The sequence below is a fragment of the Schistocerca americana genome, chromosome 2 (genome assembly GCF_021461395.2).
Source record: "Schistocerca americana isolate TAMUIC-IGC-003095 chromosome 2, iqSchAmer2.1, whole genome shotgun sequence".
Classification (NCBI taxonomy): domain Eukaryota; kingdom Metazoa; phylum Arthropoda; class Insecta; order Orthoptera; family Acrididae; genus Schistocerca; species Schistocerca americana.
The window spans coordinates 380791456-380816578 of NC_060120.1; the positions used below are offsets into that span (position 1 = coordinate 380791456).

At 43.2% G+C, this 25123-nt stretch overlaps 1 protein-coding gene across 3 annotated transcripts in view; it reads right to left on the bottom strand.

The window, feature by feature from the left end:
* Positions 1 to 25123, bottom strand: part of LOC124596597 (probable multidrug resistance-associated protein lethal(2)03659) — a 261248-nt gene that overhangs the window by 165633 nt on the left and 70492 nt on the right. For all 3 annotated transcript variants that reach the window (XR_006978324.1, XM_047135794.1, XM_047135793.1), the window contains exon 2: positions 24842 to 24905. The gene's annotated coding sequence lies outside the window, so the exon portion shown is untranslated. The remainder of the gene's footprint in view (positions 1 to 24841; positions 24906 to 25123) is intronic.

Here is a 25123-nt window from a genome sequence, read left to right on the forward strand (position 1 = left end):
CTGCGACGGGGAATGTATTACCGAAAGCCGGGTTAAACGCATAGTAACACAGATTCGCTTTGGTTGTAAATAAAGTGTTCTCAGACACCAAGGTACATTTTCATACCAATTATGAATGAAGAGCACGTTACGAGGATGCAGTTTATGTAAAACATCATAAAAAGTTGGACGTGGTGATTTAAACACAGGTGACAATGCCGTACGGCGACTACACACACACACACACACACACACACACACACACACACACACACACACAGCTCATGCTCGCGTATAGAGTACATCTTCGTAGCTATGACACTGTCGACAACAAGCCGAGTCTATCAAGATGGCGCAGAGGTTACGGCATTATTCAAATTCCTGTGCAGTCTTCTGTATTTTCCGTGTCAAGATTTTGTGAAGGGCGAGGCCGATTTACTTCATTCGTGTTTGTTCAATTTTATCTTTTGCCCAGTCTCTGATGAGCCCTTCGTCGCCGAAGTTTAAAATTGTAATTATCTCCTCTAACGCCCCCTTCCACCCTCCTTCCGTTGCAAAAAGTATATAATAAATGAATACGTCATTTAAAAAGCAGTTCTCTGCTATTTTCTCCCTCTTCTTTTCACGATTAATACATACAGTAAAACTTTCTCAAAGCGGAGCGCATATAATTCGGAAATCTGTCTAAACCATACAAATATTGAAATTAAATACAGTATTATACGCTAATATTTCGTATAAAGCGGAACGTGCCTAGCGTGGAAACGGAATGTAAATTTTAAGACTAACTAATAATTCGTTACATAATGCGGAGAAGAGCTTATACAGCGCTACTATATTAGAGTATATATTTGTTATTCACGACTCTTAACTAGATGCTACTTTTAATACAAAATCTGTACAGGCGTGACAATGCTGTTGAACAGTGCAAAACTAAGAAAAAGTTTTCGGCGCAGTGCGGCGTTGTGGTGTGAGTAGGAAACCGCGCCGCTCTGTTCAACAACAAACAAGTTTTGGGCAGTGTCGGAACACCAAAGGAAATGGTTCGCTCGTTTGACGGCTTTTCTAGTTTTCCATTATTACTGATGCGCGCTGGAGCACAGCGGAACGTTGTTGCGCACTTACGAACACACTGCAGCAGTATGCGCAGTGAAAACGTGGGTGGTGTTCGGTTAAGCAATGGTTACCCAGCACACGGTCAACTATCGCAAATAAATGCACTGTGTGCATTATCTTCTGTCAGTTTCGGTTCACTTAAGATACCGGTAACATGACGTCGAACAGAAAGTACGTGTCGGTAACATTTAACGAAAAGATGGTAATCGAGGCGTGTTAGTAAGAAACTCACTCTGTGCGCAGTGATTGAACGTTTGAAATACGGTAAAACACACAATTTATGATACCTTAAGAAACAGGGGTAGTGTGGATGAAAGTGCACGGGCAAATGGAAGAAGACAGGAAATAAAGAATTTAATGAGATAGTGTGGGAATGGTTCGTAAGCGCGCGAGCAAAAAAACCTTTGTCTGCACCCATGTTACAGAGTGAGGTTCTGAAAGTCGCTAAAGAGCTTGGAAATAAGGGGTATGACATCCACAGGACGGCTTGACAGTTTCACAGTTAATCACCACATCGCGCGACATGACGTGTGTGGGGAAGTTAGTAACGTGCAGGAAAGAGAAGTAACACAATGGAAGACAATACTGTACAACCTAGAAGCGAATTAAGTAAAAGGCGAAACATTCCATGTAGTGCAGATGACTACATTCAAAGTGATGACTTTCCTGTCACCTCCCTCTACTTTTACTTCAGTAACAGATTTAATAGAAATCCGCAACACAGAAGATGATCAGAAAGAAACAAAGGAAGAAGAGCAAAATGATGGCCCTAGAAAAATTCACACGCCTGAAGAAGCTACTGAACGATGTTATGCAATTTGCAGTACACACAAATCCTCCCAAGCTGTTGAAACCATTGTATAATGCAAAAAAAATTACGTAGAACTAACATATTTGAACAGGAAGAAAGTGGCAAAAAAAAAAGTGAAATGTAAGGCAAATAAACTCGAGAATAATGTTATGTACATAGAACAATAAACGAATTTAAAGTTAGTGAAACAATACAGAAATGCCGTGTTATTTATCAATTTCGGTAAAGTCTAGTGTTGTGTTGTACAATATATAGTAGATAAAAATCTACTGTGCTGGAATGAAGGTACTTAAATACGTGCATAATTACAAATTTATACTTTTGAGGATGACAGCTGCTAAATTTTATGTAGCTTAATGGGTTTTGTGTAATCCGGAAACTTGTCCAATTTAGAAAATTGTTTCAGTCCAATGCGTTTCCATTTTGAGCAAGTTTTACTGTATAACATCGGAGTCCCAAAGGCATTTTAACTCCAGCATGAGCTTGTTAATGTTGGTGTTTCATTCACCTGACTTCCTTTAGTATTTCCATACACATTCTAACACTGCGAAGTTCCCTGCATGAGGTACTGCATGACACAGCAGCTAACAGAGTTCCCATGGTTACAGCTGTATAAGAAACAGGGAACTGCATGACGTATGTCTTAGGAGAAGGATGCCATTACAAAGTGTCTTGTGAGAACTTCTGCGACGTAGATTTACTTATATAAGCGTTTGGTGCGAAATCATAACTAACAGCGCTTAGGTTTTGTCACCAACGTCCTCTTTCAGATCTCGCCTCTGAGGCATCCAACAGAAAACTTAGGAATTTCCATGTGCCTATTAGAAATCAAGAATCCTCTAGTACTTATAAATGTGTGAATAATATGCATGAGCTGAATGAGAATGAAACCGTAAGAGTGCTAACAAAGTTGCTAAACTGTCTCCAGACAAGATATCTGAGGAATTGATAGCTTTGGCTAATTCTTGTCTTTTTGGTTTATTGTAAGAAGACAGTGCCGCCCACTATATGCAAAATGCTACTTTAAACAAAAGGGAAGTTTTCTGGAACACCGACTCCTCTTCTAAATAGCACCTTCTTATAATCATCTGTGAGGACAAAGAAGTGTCCACCGGAATTTACGGGGCAGCAGTCAGCTGACGACGTGCACATTTGCTGCAAATAGTTTTTGGTTGATTTTAATTTTAAATTAAATTTGTGGATCTGAAGGTAGTTTACACTGGGCGCAATATGTCATCTAAAATGGATAAAATTGTGATCTAGATTGTGTTATTAGACAATAAGAGTTCAAGAACACTGGTTTCACCGCGATAGCATAATGGTTTTAATAAACTGCTTTGTAGTTAATTGCTAGAGAAGTAACTGTCTCTGCTTTCCGGTTACTTCCGCCTAACTGAACAACTGGCGTAATCAGCTCTTAATCTCTTTGCACTAACGAGCTTTGCACGCTCGTTCCTCCCACTCACCACACAGTCTGTTGACACCAACTAATGAGAGAAACAATAGCTGCCCACGTGCCTGCTCTGTGCTACTGCCTCACAATGAAGCCTGCGTCTACATTACCGGTTTTGGAGTCGAGCTAGCAATATTTATTGGGAGGAGGACTCATTCAACCGTTTCCCGCTAGTGGAAGCCCAATTACCCATATTTTTCTCCCAACGGCAACGAGGGAAAACTGTGAATCTAGAATTAGAAAGGGAGTGCTCAGATACGCTGCGCATCCGATATTTTGCTGTGCTCTGACTCATTCAAGTTATTTCAGTTTCCAATATGTATGTGGTTTATGAAATTTTAACGTAGTATACACAGCAGCTTCACAGTAACGATGAGAACTACATAACTTAGGTGAACACTTTACTCTGAAACCAAACCAGTCCCACGAATTCAAAAAATATTCAGTAAACTGATTTATGTAAACGTTGTCAGAGTTTCTTACTTAAAAAACGACACAGCCCATTTTAAAAAATATCTTTATTTTGGTAGTGGTTGTTCAAACCATGACATCTATAATTCTACTGCCACATACGAATTCCTTGTTTCGCAATCTGGTATAATTGTGAAAACAGTGTCGAGTCAAAAAATATAAATAGCCGTTTTCATTTTCCGTCCACATAATCAGTGATTTAACATGTGTGTTCATCCAATCGCATACAGGTATCTTCAGCTTACACAGGCAACCTCTTACGTAGGCTAATTATGTATACGGGAACGTAACAAACTATGAAGAAACAGTCTTCCTGCCGACTGTCTCGATTTGAAGAGATACAAAAGTTGATATAAAGTTATTGGTAAACCTGCACCACCACCACCACCACCACCACCAGTTTGACATCAAACAGGTGGTCGCCTCCAGACTTTCACCACACGCCCTTGGAGCTGCTGCATTTTCCCTAATGCTGTGTATCGACCCTGTATCACGACTGTCTTTTCTTAAAAAGTAACCTTTACTATATTTCATATTGTACACCAGTTATGTTAATCTCACAATAGGTACTGATTCTGTACAAGTACTTTTCCTAGTGTGTTGCACTATCGTCATGCCGCAGTGCTTTATTGTAGCCAAAAACACCACCAGGACACGACTCTACAGACATATTTACATTCACCAACCCTGAGAGCGACTGGGACGTAGCGGGCTACAATGGAGGTGGTAGAATAAATAATCCTCAACAATATTTTTATGGCACTTGAAGGACGCACAGTTCCTGGTAATCTGTCTGTCGCTTGAATTCTGGAGACACGCGAACTGAATAAATAAATCAGCGGCCATGACTTATGATTTCCCTGTTGACAGGTGAAAGAATGCCTACCTACAGATCTTCTACATAGGAATCCTTTTTGTATTACAGCTATTTCTGTTACGGGATAAATGTTGATAAAAAGGGATAGAGGAGAAGCTAGAAATAAGTAACAGTAAAGCTGTTAAGGAAATCAATGTAATTAACCTTTAAGAACAGACTAAATGCGAGGTAGCCTTGTGACACTGCGCAATGACATCGGACAATAATTCGGGCTTACTCGTCGCTAAGACGCTCTTCTGTACGAAAAGTTAACATCTGAAACTACGAATGAACTCTCAAATTGCGATTACTGTTCCCTGTCAAATATTTCAGAACAAATGAAAAGCTGTGTCAGACCGTGAATTGAACCCGCATGTCGCCAACGGTCGCCTTAATCTTTCGGCTGTCCGAGCGCACTCACAGGTGCGGCCCATGTGCGATAGTTCTTGCCACATCAGCATTGACGAATGCTTGATGCCGGCGGCTCACGAAGCAAATCGCGTGCTCGCGTAATAAAGGCGGGCAATCTAGGAATACTATCGCAGCGCGACTGTACAAATTTCCTCTGGAACCAAACTGCTGAGGTCACCGGTCCCTAGGTTTACACACTACTTACTTTAAGGACAGCATACATGCCCATGCCCGAGGGAGGACTCGAACCGCCGACGGGGGAGCCCCGCACTGCGATTTAGCTGCCATTGATCTGAATTTACTCACGGCTGGTTCCAAGGTGATGGTAGCAAAATTCACCTCACTTAAATATGATACCAACTTAATATCTGCAACGAAGTGACACCGTCTCAGGTCTGCAATGAAATAGGCTCGGAGAGTATCTCTCTGTGGATTTTATGGAGCCTGAGACAGCATGGTACTGTGCCTGCTCCGAATGAATCCAGTTCCTATAGCAAACTTAAACCAGGGAGAGGGAGGAGAGGCAGGTGGAGGCAGTGAACATTGGTCAGGAGCTGTTCCGCCTAGTGGTGCACGTGTTTCTGCACAGTCCATTCACATAAACGTGACCAACGCCGATAGTCCATATCAATGAGCACAGGCGCCAGGTGGCAGCCCTAGCAGAGGAGGGTATATAAAGCGTGTCGAGGGGGGGGGGCTGAGAATGCGGAAACTGAGCGATTTATCTAACGTCCTAGCGCGCATGATTGACTTTGTGGAAGTATTACAGTTTGTAAGCTGTCCACGCGCCGCCGCAGTTGAAGTATACCATGCACGTCAAAACGGCGCTATCCAAAACCTGCGCCGTGGCAACCGCGGTGCACCGCGCGCCATAGGTGAATGGGATGAGCGACTGCTGCGGAGAGGCGTACGGGAGAAATTGACGGCCAACTGTTACGCAACTGACCATCCAAATGAACCAAGGGGCTACCAACAGTGCCTCCCCAATAATCATCCAGCGAACGTTGCTGCGTATGGGCCTACGCAGCAGGCGCCTGGTTCACGCACCAATGCTGACTGATGTTCAGCGGCGACGAAGACGGGAATCTACTCGCCAATACCGAAACTGGGCGACCACTGAGTGGCGACACGAGGACTTTCAGACGAATCAAGTTTTATGCCCCATCGGGCAGATGGCCGTTGACGTGTATAGCCCTAAACGTCTGAAAGCAACCACCCTGCAACCAGGACGGGGTGTTATGGTCTGGGGAATGTATTCGTGGCATTCTCCAGGTGATCTCATCATTCTGGATCAACAGAAGTACGCTTGCAGTTTGTTTTTCGTTGCTACGTGGCATCTTCCAGCAGGACAATGCAAGGTGTCACATAGCTCGTAGTGCACGTGCGTGGCTCGATGAGCACCAGGATGAGTTTACCTTGCTCCCCTTACCACCATAGTTCCCGTATTTAAGCCCAATCGAGAATGTCTTAGACCACAGTGATTGGGCTGTATGCGCTATGGTTCCTCCTCCAACAAACCTTGAGCAGCTGTGCACGCCACTGGAATCGGCATTATAAGAACCTCATTGACACACTTCCTGCACGTCCGCGCAAAAGTTGTTTGTTCAGGCTTCTGACAGGTGGTCACAGTGTGACTGGACAGTGTATTTGACGTCACTATGGCAACTTCAGCGCCGATGAAGGTGAGATGAAATGATTAGATCCCACAAACAGACTCAGTCCCCGAGCGACTAAGATCTCCTACTCGGCCGGGAACTGAACCCGCGAATGTGCAACCTACAGACAGCGATGCTAACCTTTTAAGACTACGAGTTTTCTACGGTGGTGGCAGTGAAGACGGTTCCTACGGATTTTGGTTCGCGGGGCGTTGAGACCTCCCGGCGTTAAGGTTTGGCAAGTTGTCGCGGCGCCAGGGGAATGACCACGAGGAAGTTGTGTCTGCATTCGCGACGGCTAGCCTGAAGCCCAAGTTTGAGGGTAACGCGTCCAAACCTTACGAATTGACGCCATATTGTAGCTTTCGTAATTTCACTCTTCGGCAGATAGTATAAAAATGATCCGCCCCGCCATCCGATGGTCCTTTACCTAAATTAAAATTATTTAGAGTCATTTCCTCTCCTGCTGCATCTCGTAAAAACACTCTTCAGTGAGCAACTAACACTACGGTATCTTGACGCCATAATTTATCCGACTTACGTGATGTATTATAGTGTGTGTGATACCTCACAGAAAAGTCTCATATTTACACAGTGCTCTGGCTACTTTCTCAAAACGTTTAGAGTAAACTGTCGGTCGGATGGAGATCATACTCTGTTGCAGCTTCGATGAGAAATATGCCTGTATTGTGACCAGGATTATCCCATTTCATTGCTTGAAATTCCAAGCCTATCAAAATAAGGAAGACTAAAAATCACGTACACATCACGCTGTCTAATCATTAGTCTCTTTCACCGTACAGGTTTACATTTCATAACGAGTCAGATGAAGGAAACGGCCAAATACCTTTCACTAGCGTTGTACATTGGAAAGTAGACAGAAGTTCAAGGCGCTGAAACACTAACGACCAAGTATGGGACTGACAAACATCTCGATGAAATCGCAGCAGCATACAGTACTAAAATCCAGCATTGCCCAAGTATTCATTTTGACGATTTTCTACGAGTATTAGAAATGAAAACAAAAAATAGGGCTTTTTGGTGTAATATATATATAAAAAATAGTTTTCACGTATTCGTGAAAACACGTTTATAATTATGAAAAACAGGTGCTGTACGCTAGGCGCAGCTCCTTCGCTTGTCTAAAATGTGATTTTGTACACGTGGCTAAAGCAACGCGTATCCATAGGTATACAGACGGCTCTTCTGTCAAAAGCGCTGCCACGTGTCCGGGATTTCCATAAGTGGACTCGACTGTACTGACGTCTTACTAGTAAAGAATGACTATATTAAAACTTCATCCATTATATGGCAGCTTTCCACGCATGTGAGTTTATGACGTCATCTCTCTTGAACTGTGTGTCGTACATTCAGCGGTATACGTGGATACTGTTTGCGAAATATATTACGAATACAGTTAGTAGCAAAGAAGTAATAAATTTGAACGCCAAGAATGATACGACAGTTTTTCACGCGTCTCAGCGTGTATGACTTCACATCATCTGATTTGATACCCACGGGAAAGACCGGTCGTGGCGGACACGTCACAGCATGTGACACTGCAGGTCTTGAGAGACCCAGCAGCAGTGTCCGGCGGTAAGCGAGTAACAATTTCTGACGAGTTTAAAACTTCTTGACTGAGCGATTAAATGCATGCAAGCTCTCGATATCACACGACAAAATTAAGACCTTTAGTGGGTACCTTTTCAATACCATACTTATTTCCTGTGGGTCCTGCACGAAGCCGAGGGTTCGCAAAGTGTGGAGGAAGCAGACTAGAGTAACGTCACAAACTCGTCATGGACCCTGTATTTGGTTCAAACGGCTCTGAACACTATGGGACTCAACTGCTGAAGTCATCAGTCCTCTACAACGTAGAACTACTTAAACCTAAGTAACTTAAGGACATCACACACATACATGCCCGCGGCAGGATTCGAACCTGCGGCCGTAGCGGTGGCGCGATTCCAGACTGTAGCGCCTAGAACCGCTCGGCCACCCCGGCCGGCGGCCCTGTATTTCTCGTGGGCCCTGTCCTGATCCACGTGTCATACAATGATATAATTTCGGGTACATTCAGTGGCATATGTGGATGCTATCTGCGAAATTTATTGCGAAGGGTGTTAGTAGCACAGAACTAGTAAATCTGCCCGTCATGCATGATGTGGCAGTTTCTCAGGCGTCTAATTGTTTTCTGACGTCATATCCCGCGAACCGCGATCAACGAGAAAGAGCGACCGCGCCGTGAACTATGGCATAGGTAGACACCGATGTTTGACTGACAGTAAGTGATGTGTGTACCAAGCTTCGTTGAAAACGGTCCAGTAGTTTGGAGATGTGGAAAAAACACTTTTATAGTAAGTATGGATTTGCTTGGCGGGAGAAAGTAGCGACATGGAAAAGGAGTGGGCTGAATTGGCGTGAAATTGTAGCACACACGGAAGAAGTAAGGAGAAAATTTATTGGCCAACGAGGAAGTGAAACTTCACGCGTTCATTCACACTGCAGAATCCAATGTCACGTACGGTGGCGGACAGTGTTGGGAGCAGCGAAATTTCTCAGAGACTGCAGCCAGCCTTGGCTTTCAGATCTCCTTCACTCCCATGGCTCCTAGTCGCAGCTTTTTCCCACGACCCGTGAGAACAGACTAGACGCCGAAGGTTAGCGGTCGGTCAACGGCATTCGCCCATCTATCGCGTTTACCATCAACGCTACCATGGTGCAGTGCAGTGCAGTGCAGTGCAGGTCAGCGAGCCTTTATTCGCCACGTCAGCCTCACAGACGGAAAGTTTCTAGGCCGACATCACGAAGACATCAAGCTCACGAATATACCAAAGACGTCTTAGAAAATCTGGTATGTTTCCTGAAAAAAACAAGGAAGACATTGTATTTGAAACGTAGGCAAATAGTTTATTGCGAACAGAACGGATTCAAAGGAGGACTAAATCGAAGTTATCCACATTTTGCTACCCCATAATACGAAAGGTATTTGGATATACAGTTCGGAGGCAAAGCGGAAACAATAAAAAAAACCACAAAAAATCTGTATACGCTTGGAAGCTAAAGGCCACATACCACATTATATAAGTCATAGAAGTTGGTCAGAACAAATCGAGGGGAAAAAAATAGCGAACACTAATACAACTTCGAGATGTTGAAAATCTCTTTATTGGAGGTAATTTTGTAATGAATTTTGATGATGAGTTCAAAATTAAAGGGAACAAAAAACCTTTCACAACACTAAACAGTGATTGCATCTCGCAGGTGTGTGTGTGTGATGTGATGTGAAAAGCACAGTAATTTGCAGAAAATAATTACAGTGACTGCAGCTATTTGTTAACAGGAACAAGCAATTAGAGAACAGCTTAGTCACACCGTCTCCTTTGTGTTATATCGCTCTGCTACCTGAAGTAGCTGTTACCACTCAGTAGCGGCCAACTGTGGTAAGTAACGTCACTGCTGATTAGTTGCCATTGTGTGCTTCGTGTCTTTGTAAGGTGTGTGTATTGACGCCGAAGAATGTCAAGACATAGCAGCGAAAATGCACAGGGAAGTTACACGGCAGTATTCGCCAAAGGGTATTCAGTAGCGTACGTTTACGGCCAACGTATGAAATGCTTGATGTAGGATTGCGTAGTAATTGCTGCTACAACTACAAAGCAGGTGCAGGTAAATGCGAATCGACAGACGACGTCCCCTTCAAGGCTCAAGTGGTTTCGACAGTCATTCAGTTGTTCTGATTCAAGCATAACTCGGAATCCCGGATCTTTTTATTTAAGGTTTGCGCTTACACATGGAGTAAGAGCGGATGGAATGAATTCACTTTGCTCTTCGTTAAGTCACTTGCTACTTCTTGTTCCACTGCTGCGCTGCGCAATGGCTGCCTTGACTCCGTTGCCTCGCTTCGAATAAGTGTTTGGATACTTACTCGACAGAGTTAGTCGAAGTGACTGACGTACATACTTTCACATGTTAGTCGTCATGGGAGGTAGTTTTAAGCCCGTTTAGACCATACGAGGCAGTACGGCGGACCTCTGTTGTTACGTCGTCACTACCTTCATTACGCTCTCGAGCCACGTCAGTAAATGAACCCTCAACGCGCTGCTGTTCTTTGGTTCGTTTCCAGCTCTTATTGATGTCCCTCATTAGGACCCCAGACTGACTACCAGTACTCAACTCGGTCGCCGATCTGTTTAGTAAGCCATTTCTTTCGTAAAATAAATAGCTTTTCCTGAGGATGCTGCCAATGAGTCTCGGGTTGGCATCATTTTTTTTAGTAAGTTTTACCTTGTCATTCCACATTGGTCGTTCCAGACGGTTAGTCCCAGATAGTTAACACTCGTTGCTCTTTTCAACGGTTTATTGTCAATAATACGATCCTATGGTAATCTTTCTTTCCGCCTATTTGCAATATGTTACATTTATTTACGACATGCAATTTCGGTATCCTTCAGACGATTGAATACAGTAACTATTACGATCTTCCGCGGTAAAACAATTTCGGGAGGCCAAATATATTATCTCGGCGTTGTGGCTCCAGTCCCAGTACAGTTGTTCAGCTACTGAAACACGTTTTTAGTCAGTGTACTGTCTACATGTGACAATCTTATTAGGATTTTCTGTAAGGTCGATCGGTAAATTTTACTTTCTACTTCAATGAACGGTTACTCTCCTTTAAATGGTTTTGGCTCTGTCCAGCTTTTGTTTATTCTTTGTCACATCCAGAAGACAAAACGAAATATTACAGGACTGTATATACCTTTCGAGACCAGGACCCCAACCTGTCATTCTAGTTAGACCATTCTCCATACGAAGTCCTCCACGCTCGAGATAACATATTCCCTACGCGCCTCTTACAATCGTTCTTGTATCATTTCTTTAACAAGATACATGACCTTTTTAACAAGTCTGTCTTGTATCTCATTTCTGCAGAGAAGTAGTCTGCTAATGACTTCCCCAAACCTAGAAAAACTGTTGGGAAACTTTCCCAGTGCAAGAGCGAAACAAGATGCCCCGTAATGGAATACATGTTGAAGCTCCGCACTTGCCACGAAAGTGGGGAATTTCGTGTGAACAGACGAGATAATGTTATGAAAGCACGATGTCTATATTATATCCGGGTACACAAATGAGTGAGCCACTTCGAAAACGTGAACACAATAGTGCAGTTTACACGAAATTAACTATCCGCGTAATGTAAAAAGTCCGTTCGTCAGCTACTTCCAGTCAAATCTGAACACCAATTAAAGCAGTGACTGGGACAAGGCGCAGAGGCAAACGCGCAGAGTTGCGGATCGTTCCTGCTACCACACGAGATAATACAGAATTCTGTACATACAGCACAATGCCAGACAGCGCATACCATCGACACTCATCCAGTACCTAGTCAGCATGCCTTAGCGCCTCGCTGCTCCAACTGATGCCCATCTCTGGACAACAGTTCTCTGAACTGTCGTGGCAGCGGACAGAAGTGGGAGATTATGGAGCTTGTACATATGTCACCAAGTCCATAGGTCAGAATGTTCTTCCGGCTGTAATTCAGTTCGACTGTCCGACATCACACTACCGACGTGTAATAATCACACTGATCATAATAAATACTTCGGGGGAGGGCCTTTTGTCTCCTCCTCCTCCACGTGAGGGGTTGGGGGGAGGAGATCTAAGACCTCATCCATTTAAATGAAACGAACATTTTAATGATTTGTTAACTTCTGCAAAACTTCCGTCTCCCTGCCTTGTAGGCAATTCTCTGTGACCTAAGGCCACTGTCTATGTGACGGTTTCCTTTCCGCTCTGCCCGTTACATGTTAGCTCTGATTTAACTACGCGCTTCTTACCTGCTGGGAATAAACTAATGCTAGCCACCCGATTGTGACTGATTCGAAAGGAATTCATATGCGTTAATGATTTACGTGACACACATTAATACACAGCTATTTACCCAGATACAACGCCAACTTGACGAAAAGTTTTGGGCACTTATTAGTGGACATTAATACAGTGTGTGTTCACCCTTAACCTCTATGAGCACTTTAACTCTGCTGGGGACACTTCCAATGAGGTGTCTTAATGTCTCTGGTGGAATGGCAGCCCATTCTTCCTTGACAGCCGAAACCAGAAATGGAAGTTCTGTTTGACGCTGGGGTCTGGAGCGAAGTCTACATTTATGCCCAAACACCCGCCTTCGTCGCGAGTGCACAGATATCGCTTCGCCGTTTCCCCCCGGCAGCGGAGCTGATCTCCCGGCTAGTTAAGAACCATTCCCTGGCGTGTGGGTCGGGCATAAATCATCTCTGAACCACGTTGTCGATCTAATTGTGTGAACTAGAAGTTGAAAATTGATGTTTTCTATTTCCAGAGCTATTTCATTCGCTTTCAACCACGACAGATCCAAAGACAGTGATTTTATTTATTACTCGGGAATAACATAGCAATCGGGTTCCAGTCTATTTTTTCTAATTTTTGTTCCCCTAATAATTTTATTTAGTTACCTTCGTAGTCAATATGCCTTCGTTTAATCATATTATCTGCTTGTAAGAGGTTGATAAGCTTTTCTCAATAACCCTTGAATATTCACAGATATAATTGTCTAATTACTAACTGATTTTTAGGATTTAGAAAACACGGAGAGTCTCTTATATGTTGTTTTATTGACACAATTCACTTCTTAAATTAATGAGAGATGGCACTGGAGAATCAATGAAGGAATTGATCCTAGTGTGTATCGTTCCCATATAATTTAAGTCAGTCCGTACCACATTCCTTCGCGTTCCTATAACCAAAGATATGACTTCCCATGAAACTGTCCTTTACCATTAATAACTGATAAATCATAAATATGTCTCTGGCTTTACAATGTCTAAGCTTCTTAATTCTCACGAATAGATATTAGTTACAAGTTCGAGTTCTTTCAATGTCTGTTCAGCACAAATTTAGCCTTTTCACGGGCACTATATCTCACGTCTCATTTATTAGCAGAATCGCCTTGACAACGATCGGCAAAGCTATTAGTATGAGAAGGTCCAACTATTTTCTGTCCCAATATTTCAAAATAATCTATTATCCAACACTCCAATGTGTAATCCAGTTATCAGAATGATATTTAATTAGGCTTATAATCCCTAACTTCCGACTACCATGGAAGACTGCGAACATGCACCATTGAAAACGAAGACTCAAGAGAGCCAACAATGCTGCGCATTGGTTTATATATTATAGTCAAAATTTTGGCTCTTGGGTCATTTCGTATTACTACACATTCCAGATGTTCCATTGGGTTCCGGTGCGGGACTCTTGGCAGGTCAGTCCATTTCAACAACGTTATTGCCCAGAAACCATTGCCTCGCAGACGTTTCTTTGTGGAAAGGTGCATTGTAATGGTCTCAGAATTGCTCCTCTACTGTACACATACGCAGTGCTGTAAAGTGTGTTTATATCCTTCCGTATTTAGGGTTTTTCTTAAACGCAATAAGAAGTCCATGTATAACCACTAAGTCCTCCGTACACCGTACGTTACTATTGGTAGCTAACAACCTCAAGGCAGTATCTAGGCCCAAACCCTTCAGTCAGATTGCCACAGGGTATAGCGTGATTAGTCACTCCAAATCGTTCTTTTCCACTGTCCACTGGCGTCACTCTTTACGCCACCTCGAGTGTCGCCTGGTATTGACTACAGAAACGAATGGCTTGTGAGCAGTAGTTCGACCATTATATCCCACTCTTTTGAACTCCGTGTACACAGTCATTGTGGTAGCTGGACTGCTGGTAGCATTTTGGAACTCCCGAGTAATTTCTTCCACTGATTTCATGAGCTTTTTTTTTTTTTTTTTTCAATCACTCTCTGTAATTCTCTACAGTCCCTGTCATCAGTACACGAGGCTTGCATGATCTTCGTAATAGCTGACCGACTCATTCTACTGTTACTGTTCTGACAACAGCTACCCACCTTCTTTCATATAGCTGGTCCGCGACGTTTAGTGAGCAACTCCCTATAAACTTAGCCGGATGTCCGGGTTCTTTTAACGGGAGGTTTACTATCTTTTGGTTCAAAAATTAAATTTTTTTAAAATTGCATTTTTGAACCCATAAAAGAAGAATCCACCCATGAAACGGTTTTTCCGAGTACGGAACGGAAATGTTTGTTATTCGCGGGTGGGTAAAACAATGCACCTGCGTGAAATCGGCCTTTTCACGCAACAGGTTTTTTCTTTCGGAGGACGAATTATTGTACCGGTGCTTGGGAGGAAAAACACAAAATTCAAATGAAATTTTGAACGCGTGTGTTTGGAAGTTAGCCCCCAAGCATTTGCATTATGGTGCGAAGACTGTGGAGATTGCGACTTTCCTGGCAGTGGGCAGCTTCAACGAAGGGTATTCAGAAATTCTGAAGGCAGTGACAACGATGGACGTCACCCTGTGACTATTCGACGGAGTTCGTCAAGCATTCGGACGACCATCGGATTCAAGCGGCTGAAAACCGCTTGTCACCGGCCATACGAGCGGCTCTGGAGCTGCGCAGCATGGCCTACATCTATGAGGAAGATGAAGGACTAGTTTATGGTCCCGGAATAGCAGACTGGACGTAAGTTACATAATATTGCATTTATATGTAGTCAACACTTCAAACGCGTTTTTCTCGAAATGACTTTTTTATCGCGCGGTATGGTAACTTCAAATCTACTGAACCGATGGGCATGATTCTTTGTTTCCGACGAAGCTGACTAAATTGTCTAGGAGTTGTACCACGTTTATTCCGATCCATCAACCGTAAATATTTTCACTTGGCCGACGAAGTCGAAAAATCGATGAAAAAACCCTATTTTTTTTCAAATGGCCGCTATTTTGTTTCCTATGATCTAAATAACTTAAGCGAGGTACAACTCCTCAAGAATCTTACATCCTTCGCTAACGTGAACTCAATTTCAGACGAGCCGGCTGACCTGTGACATACCGCGCGTGGAGGTCTACATCGAAATTTTGTTTCGTTCCGACGGCACTTCCGCCTTTACTCTTCGACATTTCCGGCCGAAAAAATCCCAGTTTGTAGAGGAAATATCAATAAACATTTTGAACAAATTTGACATTGATATCTATAACACATCCCGAGAAAAAAATTCTCAAAGAACATACTTTTTTCGGGTCAAAAATAGTAAACTTCCCTAAACGAGATCCATGTATATCATAAAAATGTCCGTGCTCCACACCACCACCTAAACCACTGGAACGATCTCAACTAAACGTGGTGCACGTGTACCTTACTGTCTTAACAATCGCTGTGGGGATAAGACCCATCTATCTATCAAGGGGATGGCGTTGGAGGAGAAACAGAAGCATAGCCCGCGACTCGTAAATTCCTGAACTTTATTCACCCAGTATTTGAGAATGAAAGCACTTAAGCGACTTGAAAAACTATACAAATAATTTCAAACCTTTACGAAACTTTTTCTCACTGATAACTCCTACAAAATAAAAGGAAGAAAGTTCATCACTTATTACTTTTCCGCTGTCATGCCGTACGAGTACCGCATGAAGTATGACGTAAGAATTTATTACTTCTTTACTACTAACTGTATTAGCAATACATTAAGCAGACGGTAAGCAACGGTAAGCAAGTGTAGCACTGAATGTAACTGCAGAATTATACCGTTGTAGGATACCCAGTTCAGGAGATATGACGTCGTAAACAAAGCACAATCCTATACGCTGCATGGTACGGGTGTGGACGCACACCTGCAGGGTGTACAGAAATTTCCGTTAAAAACTTCTAGGCCTTGTTGATGGGAGTGATTAGGCAATATTTGGAATGGTAATCCATGTCCGGAACGTACCATTTCTGTGCTACAGCAGATTGTAAACATGTTTGCTACGTAAGTTCGCAAGAGGGTAGTCATTGGGGGGGGGGGGGGGGGGGGGGGTTGCTGCTTACATTGGATAGGCTAGTCATTTGACATCTATCTCTGTCTCAACTGACGTGGTTGCAGCCTCATTCACGTGTCTATGAGTTGGAAGAGGTATGGAGAGTTAGAGGCGGTATGCATTTAGTTGTTTGTCACCCACAACATTCCAGACGGTGCTGGGAGCAAAATCCATTGTTCTCGTTCACGGGATCCTACCCTGTTGGAAAACCTGTTGTTGTCGTTGTCGTCGTCGTCGTCTTCAGCCCAGAGACTGGACTGATGCCGCTCCCCAAGCTACTCTATCCTGTGCAAGCTTCATCTCCCAGTACCTACTGCAACCCACATCCTTCTGAATCTGTTTAGTGTATTCATCTCTTGGGCCCCCTCTACGATTTTTACCCTCCACGCTGCTCTCCAATACTAAATTGTTGATCACTTGATGCCTCACAACATGTCCTACCAACCGACCGCTTCTTCTAGTCACGTTGTGCCACAAATTTTTGTTCTCCCCAATTCTGCTCAATATCACCTCATTAGTTATGTGATCTACCCATCTAATCTTCAGCATTCTTCTGTAGCACCACACTTCGAAAGCTTCTATTCTCTTCTTGTCTAAACTATTTATCGTCCACGTTTCACTTCCATACATGGCTACACTCCATACAAATACTTTCAGAAACTACTTCCTGACATTTAAATCTATACTCGATGTTAACAAATTTTTCCTTCTTCAGAAACGCTTTCCTTGCCATTGCCAGTCTACATTTTATATCCTCTCTACTTCGACCATCATCAGTTATTTTGCTCCGCAAATAGCAAAACTCATTTACTACTTTAAGCGTCTCATTTCCTAATCTAATTCCCGAGGCATCGCCCGATTTAATTTGACTACATTCCATTATCCTTATTTTGCTTTTGTTGATGTTCATCTTATATCCTCCTTTCAAGACACTGTCCATTCCGTTCAACTGCTCTTCCAGGTCCTTTCCTGTCTCTGACAGAATTACAATGTCATCGGCGAACCTGAAAGTTTTTATTTCTTCTCCATGGATTTTAATACCTACTCCGAATTTTTCTTTTGTTTCCTTTACTGCTTGCTCAATATACAGATTGAATAACATCGGGGAGAGGCTACAACTCTGTCTCACTCCCTTCCCAACCACTGCTTCCCTTTCATACCCCTCGACTCTTATAACTGCCATCTGGTTTCTGTACAAATTGTAGATAGCCTTTCGCTCCCTGTATTTTACCTCTGCTACCTTCAGAATTTGAGAGAGAGAGTATGCCAGTCAACATTGTCAAAAGCTTTCTCTAAGTCTACAAATGCTAGATACGTAGATTTGCCTGTCCTTAATCTGTTTTCTAAGGTACGTCGTAGGGTCAGTACTGCCTCACGTGTTCCAACATTTCTACGGAATCCAAACTGATCTTCCCCGAGGTCGGCTTCTACCAGTTTTTCCATTTGTCTGTAGAGAGTTCGAGTTAGTATTTTGCAGCTGTGACTTATTAAACTGATAGTTCGGTAATTTTCACATCTGTCAACACCTGCTTTCTTTGGGATTGGGATTATTATATTCTTCTTGGAGTCTGAGGGTATTTCACCTGTCTCATACATCTTGCTCACTAGATGGTAGAGTTTTGTTAGGCGTGGCTCTCCCAAGGCTGTCAGTAGTTCTAATGGAATGTTGTCTACTCCCGTGCCCTTGTTTCGACTTAGGTCTTTCAATGTTCTGTCAAACTCTTCACGCAGTGTCGTATCTCCTATTTCATCTTCGTCTACATTCTCTTCCATTTCTATAATATTGTCGTCAAGAATATCGCCCTTGTATAGAACCCCTATATATCCCCTCCACTTTCCTGGTTTCCCTTCTTTGCTTAGAACTGGGCTTCCATCTGAGCTCTTGATATTCGTGCAAGTGGTTCTCTTTTCTCCAAAGGTCTCTTTAATTTTCCTATACGTAGTATCTATCTTACCCCTAGTGATATGCGCCTCTACATCCTTACATTTGTCCTCTATCCATCCGTGCTTAGCCATTTTGCACTTCCTGTCTCTCACATTTTTGAGACGTTTGTATTCGTTTTTGTTTGCTTCATTTATTGCCTATTTATATTTTCTACTTTGATCAATTAAATTCAGTATCTCTTCTGTTGCCCAAGGATTTCTATTAGCCCTCTTCTTTTAGCCTACTTGATCCTCTGCTACCTTCACTATTTCATCTCTCAAAGCTGCCCATTCTTCTTCTACTGTATTTGTTTCCCCCATTCTTGGCAATCGTTCCCTAGTGCTCTTCCTGACGCTCTCTACAACCTCTGGTTCTTTCAGTTTATCCAGGTTCGATCTCCTCAAATTCCCACATTTTTGCAAAACCTACCTAGCAAATAATGTTTTCAAACGGCTGTAGCACAAAAACGGTACGTTTCCGCACATGGGTTCCTATTCAGAATATTATGTACGTTGTCCCCTCTACGAGTTCTAGACGTTTGTAGCGGGAATTTCCGGAAACCCTGTGTAAATAAATACCTGGGCAACGCAGGGTTTCTCTGCTAGTTTGTGTATGTACGACAGTGATGTTGGAAGCTATACCTCTAGAAGGGTTAAAATGAAGCGACGAGACTACTGGGAGAGGCCGCACGTGTTTCGCTAGGCACTGTGGAGCGTGCCCAGCGTTTGCTTGTAGGGCTCCGGACTGAACGCGCGCGTCCGCCTGGTGACCTCGGCGGCAGCGTTGGGGGCGCCGTTTTTGCGGGCCGCTCCTCTCCTCTCCTCTCCTCTCCATGTTTTGTGTCTCGCGTTCCTTGAGCCGAGCCCACACATCTTTCCTACAAAGTCGCCGCCTCACACGCCGGTCGCCTCCAAATGCACAATTTACAAACGCTGTCACTTCGACAGTGGCCACATCAACTGTTGTCTCGGCGAAACCAGTCCTTTCTGGTGAACCTGACAAGCTCAAAAGAAGAGTCTTCTTAGGATGAGCACGTGACATCCGACACGAATGTACAAATATACAATTCTACGCATTTACAGCTCGATCAGAAAAAGGTGACTAACAGCCGGTCCTGTACAGGACATCCACCATAGCAACAACCAATCAGAGCACGAAATTGGTCACGCGTGGTATCACGTGCACTATTATCGTATCGCTTTGTTACCTCAGCTGTCGGCTTATAATGTAATTATTGTGATTTGTTCGTATGTGCATTGTCCCGTTTACGGAGTGACAAACTACAAAACTGCTTAGGAAAGCGTGCTGACTTTAGGCGTCGCATGCAAGAGGTAAGGGGGCACTTAATCCCTTTAAGAGTTTGTGATTATAGACGTTTTAGGCTCACTACAATTTTTCGCCCATTTCTAGCACCGATAATGTTTGATTTTATTAATTTGCAGATACAGCACTACCAAGCGCTATATGAAATACTGTGATTTTCCAGTTTAATTCCGGTTCTCCGGTATGTCGGGTTGCGATTTGTCATCTTTCCTCATTATCTATGTTGCTCCCAGACAATTTTCCCAGTCTTAATTTTTTTCTTTTCTTTTCAGATTTTAATTTTCGGTGAAAACTTTAGGATGGAAGAGGAAGCTTATATCATTTGCAGTGACGCCCTCCAGTACGACAACTTATGTCTCATCTTAAATCATGTTTAAAGTAATATGAATAAATGAGACCAATCGATGGTGTTAAACACATACCCAAATCGGCACAGTACTACCTCCAGCCTGACCAGCACCCACCACCTGTCGTTCCTCAGTCTGTGCACTCGACACCTTGTCATTTGGAAAGAGCCAAGATCGAGAATAGTTTGACCAGCTACATACCTCCAGTCAGCTACTGTCCAGTTTGGGTAGTTTGGCACAGCTTGATGTTATGACAAATGCCATTCCACCTAGATATGTCCATTGCATACAGAACCGTTCGGAATGTTCGCTGGTTATGAACTTGCATTTATAGACAGCAGCAATAAATTCCCGTCGGGTTTGAAACCGACGGTCGTTGACAAATAGTAATCCTCGTCTTTGGTCCCTATCGATCACGACTTTCATACAGTCATGGTATCACGTCGTATTAAATGGTAGAGAGCAGTATACCATTTCTTACCAGATAGGTTAGGCAGCCCGCGTTGAGACATCATCCATGTTGTGGTCAGAAAAATGTCCAGACACGATAGCTTCCTCCTGCCATTGTGTCACGTCGATCCATCCAACTGCATTGATTCCATACAAACGACTGACACACCAACACTTCAGTGCCATGACTTACGTCAGCAGTGGTGGGTCACGTGACCGCCTGGTACCAGCCCTACACCATACACAGTGCTCCAAGGCTACCAGCGGGCTGTTGTAATAGGATCGGTGACGAATATCTTGTCTCGTGGGCTTGTTAGATTGTATGTAACGCGGGTGCGTGTGACGCCGAAACCAAGACGTTCGTTCAAATTATTCAGCTCTCTCCTGTCATTAATGGCTACAGCAATCTACATCTACAGGGATACTCTGCAAATCACATTTAAGTGTTTGGCATAGGGTTCATTGAACGATCTTCACAATATTCTATATTATTCCAATCTCCTACAGCGCGCGAAAAAAGCGAAAACCTATATCTTTCCGGACGAGCTCTGATTTCCCTTATTTTATTATGATGATCGATTTTCCCTACGTATGTCTGCGTCAATAAAATATTTTTCGCATTCGGAGGAGAAAGTTGGTGATTGAAATTTCGTGAGAAGATTCCAACGCAACGAAAAACACCTTTGTTTTCATTATGTCCAACCCAAGTTCTGAATAATTTCAGTGACGCTCTCTCCGTGTTTCGCGATAATACAAAACGTGCTGCCTTTCTTTGAACTTTCTCGATGTGCTCCGTCAATCCTATCTGGTAAGGATCCCACACCCCGCAACAGTATTCTGAATGAGTGCGGACAACACTGTTACATTTTCTAAGTGACCTGCCAATAAAACGCAATCTTTGGTTGGCCTTTCTCGCAACATTTTCTGTGTGTTCCTTCCAATTTAAGTTGTTCCTCATTGTAATTCCTAGGTATTTAGTTCAATTTACGGCCTTTAGATTTGCCTGACTTATCGTGTAACCGAAGTTTATCGAGTTCCTTTCAGTACTCATGTGAATGACCTCACACTTTTCGTTATTTAGGGCCAATTTTTGCACCACACATCTGTTCTAAATCGTTCTGCATTTTTTTCTTTTTTGTCTTCTGATGACTTTACTAGTCGATAAACGATAGCGTCAACTCCAAACCACCAAAGGCGGCTGTTCAGATTGTCTCCCAAATCGTTTATATAAATAACTAACAGCAAAGGGCCTATAACATTACCATGCAGAACGCCGGAAATCACTTGTTTTATTCGATGACTTTCCCCGAGTTACTACGAACAGTGACCCCTCTGACGGAAAATCACGAATCCAGTCACAAACTGGAAAGATATTCCATAAGCACGCAATTCCACTACAAACCGCTTGTGTGGAACAGTGTCAAACGACTTCTGGAAATCTAGAAATACGGAATAATTTGAAATCTCTTGTGAACAGCACTCAACACTTAATGTGAGTAAAGGACATTACACACATCCATGCCCGAGGCAGGATTCCAACCTGCGACCGTAGCAGGGTCTTAATCCGGAGAGTGGTGGCAAGGTGAGTACGATAAACTCATCCTTGTGCTCTTCGAACCACGCACGTATCTTGCAATCTGTGTGACAAGATACATTGTCCTGCTGGTAGATGGCATCTTGCCCATAAAAAAATAAACTGCGTGCCTTCCACAATGACATCACCCAGGATTTGCCACGAAAACTTTCAGCAGACCTTACTGCTCCCTCCTCCGGCCTGGACCCTTCCGACGATTGTTTTAGGATGTTTGCTTTCAAAAGTTTCACGTCGCACACGCAAACGGCCATCTGTTCGATGGAGCATAAAACGCGATTCGTCTGGACTACCTGTCGCCACTCACTGGACGCCAAGTTACAGTATTGTCGTGCAAATTCCTGCCTTTTTCGCGAATGAGCAGCAGTCAGAATGAACCAGGCGCCTTCTGGGGAGACCCGTACGCAGAAACGTCCGGTAGTATGTCTGTTGATATATCGATACATCGGTGTCTTCCTAGAATTATCGTTATTTGTCGGCGATTTTCATTTCCACGATATATCGATATCAAAATGGCTATATTGAGAGCCGTAATTTTTATTTTGTATTATATTCTCCCGCAGTTTTCGGTAAATGTTGAATTGTGCCTGTGAAATAGGAGAGCAAAATTGTGACGAACCCATCGGACAGCTGATATTCTGATACTTACATGCCGTTACCGCTGTCAGCAAAGCCGTTACCGCTGTCAGCAAAGCCGTTACCGCTGTCAGCAAAGCCGTTACCGCTGTCAGCGAAGTTGTTATAGCCAAGTGTGAACATACATCGTTGTCCTTTCAATTCTTGCTCCAAGGGGGATAGGTAGGCTGCAAGTTTGTTGATGTAGAGAATAATTAATAAATCAATACTTGAACAGATGGTATATCGATACGTATCCTCGTTATATCGAGTGCAGGCAATGATACTTTAACAATCGATACATAGGAATCCTAATATTTTTAGAGATGTCAACAGCCCTAGTTGGTAGCCACTTGGTTCATCTGGGCCGTCAGTTCCTCAGTTGCCCAACATTTACACGTCTGTTCCCCATACCCAGCCCGGTCGGAGATTTTCGCCGCTCGGGGTCTGTACTGGATGCTGTGCTAGCTGTGATCATTATCATTTCATCCTCATTGACGAGAAAGTTGTCGACGTGCCATCAACTAAAACGAGTTGCACTAGGCGGACGGGGGCTCGGGGCGGGTGGGGCGAAGCCTCGCACATTATCATTGTTTACCACGGCGGCAAGCGAACAGCTCACAAACTTAGACGTTTCGGAAATGCTTTTCCACTCTCGGCACGAAAGTCACTGAACATGCCCGTTTGTATGCGAGATAAATCGCTTCGTTTCCGCATTGCGACAACGACTGCACTGTTGTCCGCGTGCCCCTCCACTGATAGTGCAGCCGCCTGCCGTCTGTGAGTGGCCACTGCACATTTACGTCGAGCGTAGATGTGGTCACATTAGTATGTCTGCTCTGAGTATTATAAGGGAATGTTACAGCTGCTATTTGCAGTCTGTGGAAATCGTAACAAAACATTATCCAGAAGAGGAATGAAAGTGGAGTTGATGCTTGGACTGGGTGCGCAACTGTATTATAGAATTTTGTAGAGGGAAATTAGTCACTGAACAATTACATTTTTTCCTCAGCTTCAGTCGCAGAGCGATTTTGAAATTTATATATTCCTTTATCAATACTGTATGATGCGTCAGGATGACTGTCACATAGAAGAACCTGCTGATATTTTCTGATGAACTCTGTTCCGTGCTGTGCTCGATGCTCACCCATGATATCAATGTAACGTAGCACTGCTTAAATGACATATTCACTAACGGCTATTCTACTAATTATAATTTCCAGATTGCTATTTCAACCCAAGTCATTCTCAAAGCTCAAGCTGTCACTAATATATAAACTAAAAGACGTTCTAGTGACACAAAGCAAATGCTTGCTCATTTCACAGTACATCTACGAATAATGTAGATTGAAAATTACTCAAATGCTGAAAATACTGCAGTTGTCAACATTAACACTAGAAATAGTAAGTAAAATGGATGTGTGAGAATTCTGCGGCTAACCGCGGGGAGGGGGTGTAAGCGAGAGCGATATGACATCCGATACAAAATCTACATGCATATTTTGGCTTTTAATTTCCAGATTAACTAATTTAGACAATAGAAAAAACTATGCCTGTACTTCAGGTACGCTTATAATGCCTAAAACGAAGATGTTCAGGTGACCGAAAGTTCACCAACATTCTTCGCAACTAATTCTCACAAAGTTGCAGAAATGTCCCGGTGTCGTGAATGAAAAATGTCTGATCATATATTGTGAGAACTGATTAAATGAACACAGTTGGTGAACCTGTCACCTCACGATGTTCCAGAACGAAAGCGGTTGTTGCATAATGTACCTGAAATTCAGCTATGATGGTTTTTATTAACATTTACAATGCTCAACTGTGGAACACGAAATGGTCAAGATTATTTCCCAAGGAACTACCCGACCCGCACACCGTCCCTGCGCACACTAGTACACATATTCAAGTTTTGCGTACTTACCACTGCTGTGTACTTTGAGTCCTTGCCACCAAGACTTTCGATCGTGTTCACTGTGGTCTGGTTCCTGAAAAGAACAAAGAGAAAAGCTTGGTATAACATACAACAGTACATTAAGATGCAACCTTCATATATGCAGAATGAGACGCCAATTTCTAAGCGCAAGCGGTAATTTTCTTGCTATCGTGCGCTCTACGAGATCCGGTTTGTTGCGTAAGTCAGAGCTTATGTAACATGGGATGATCACGAAAACGGAAACCGCTTCGCAACGGATTCTCCTCAAGC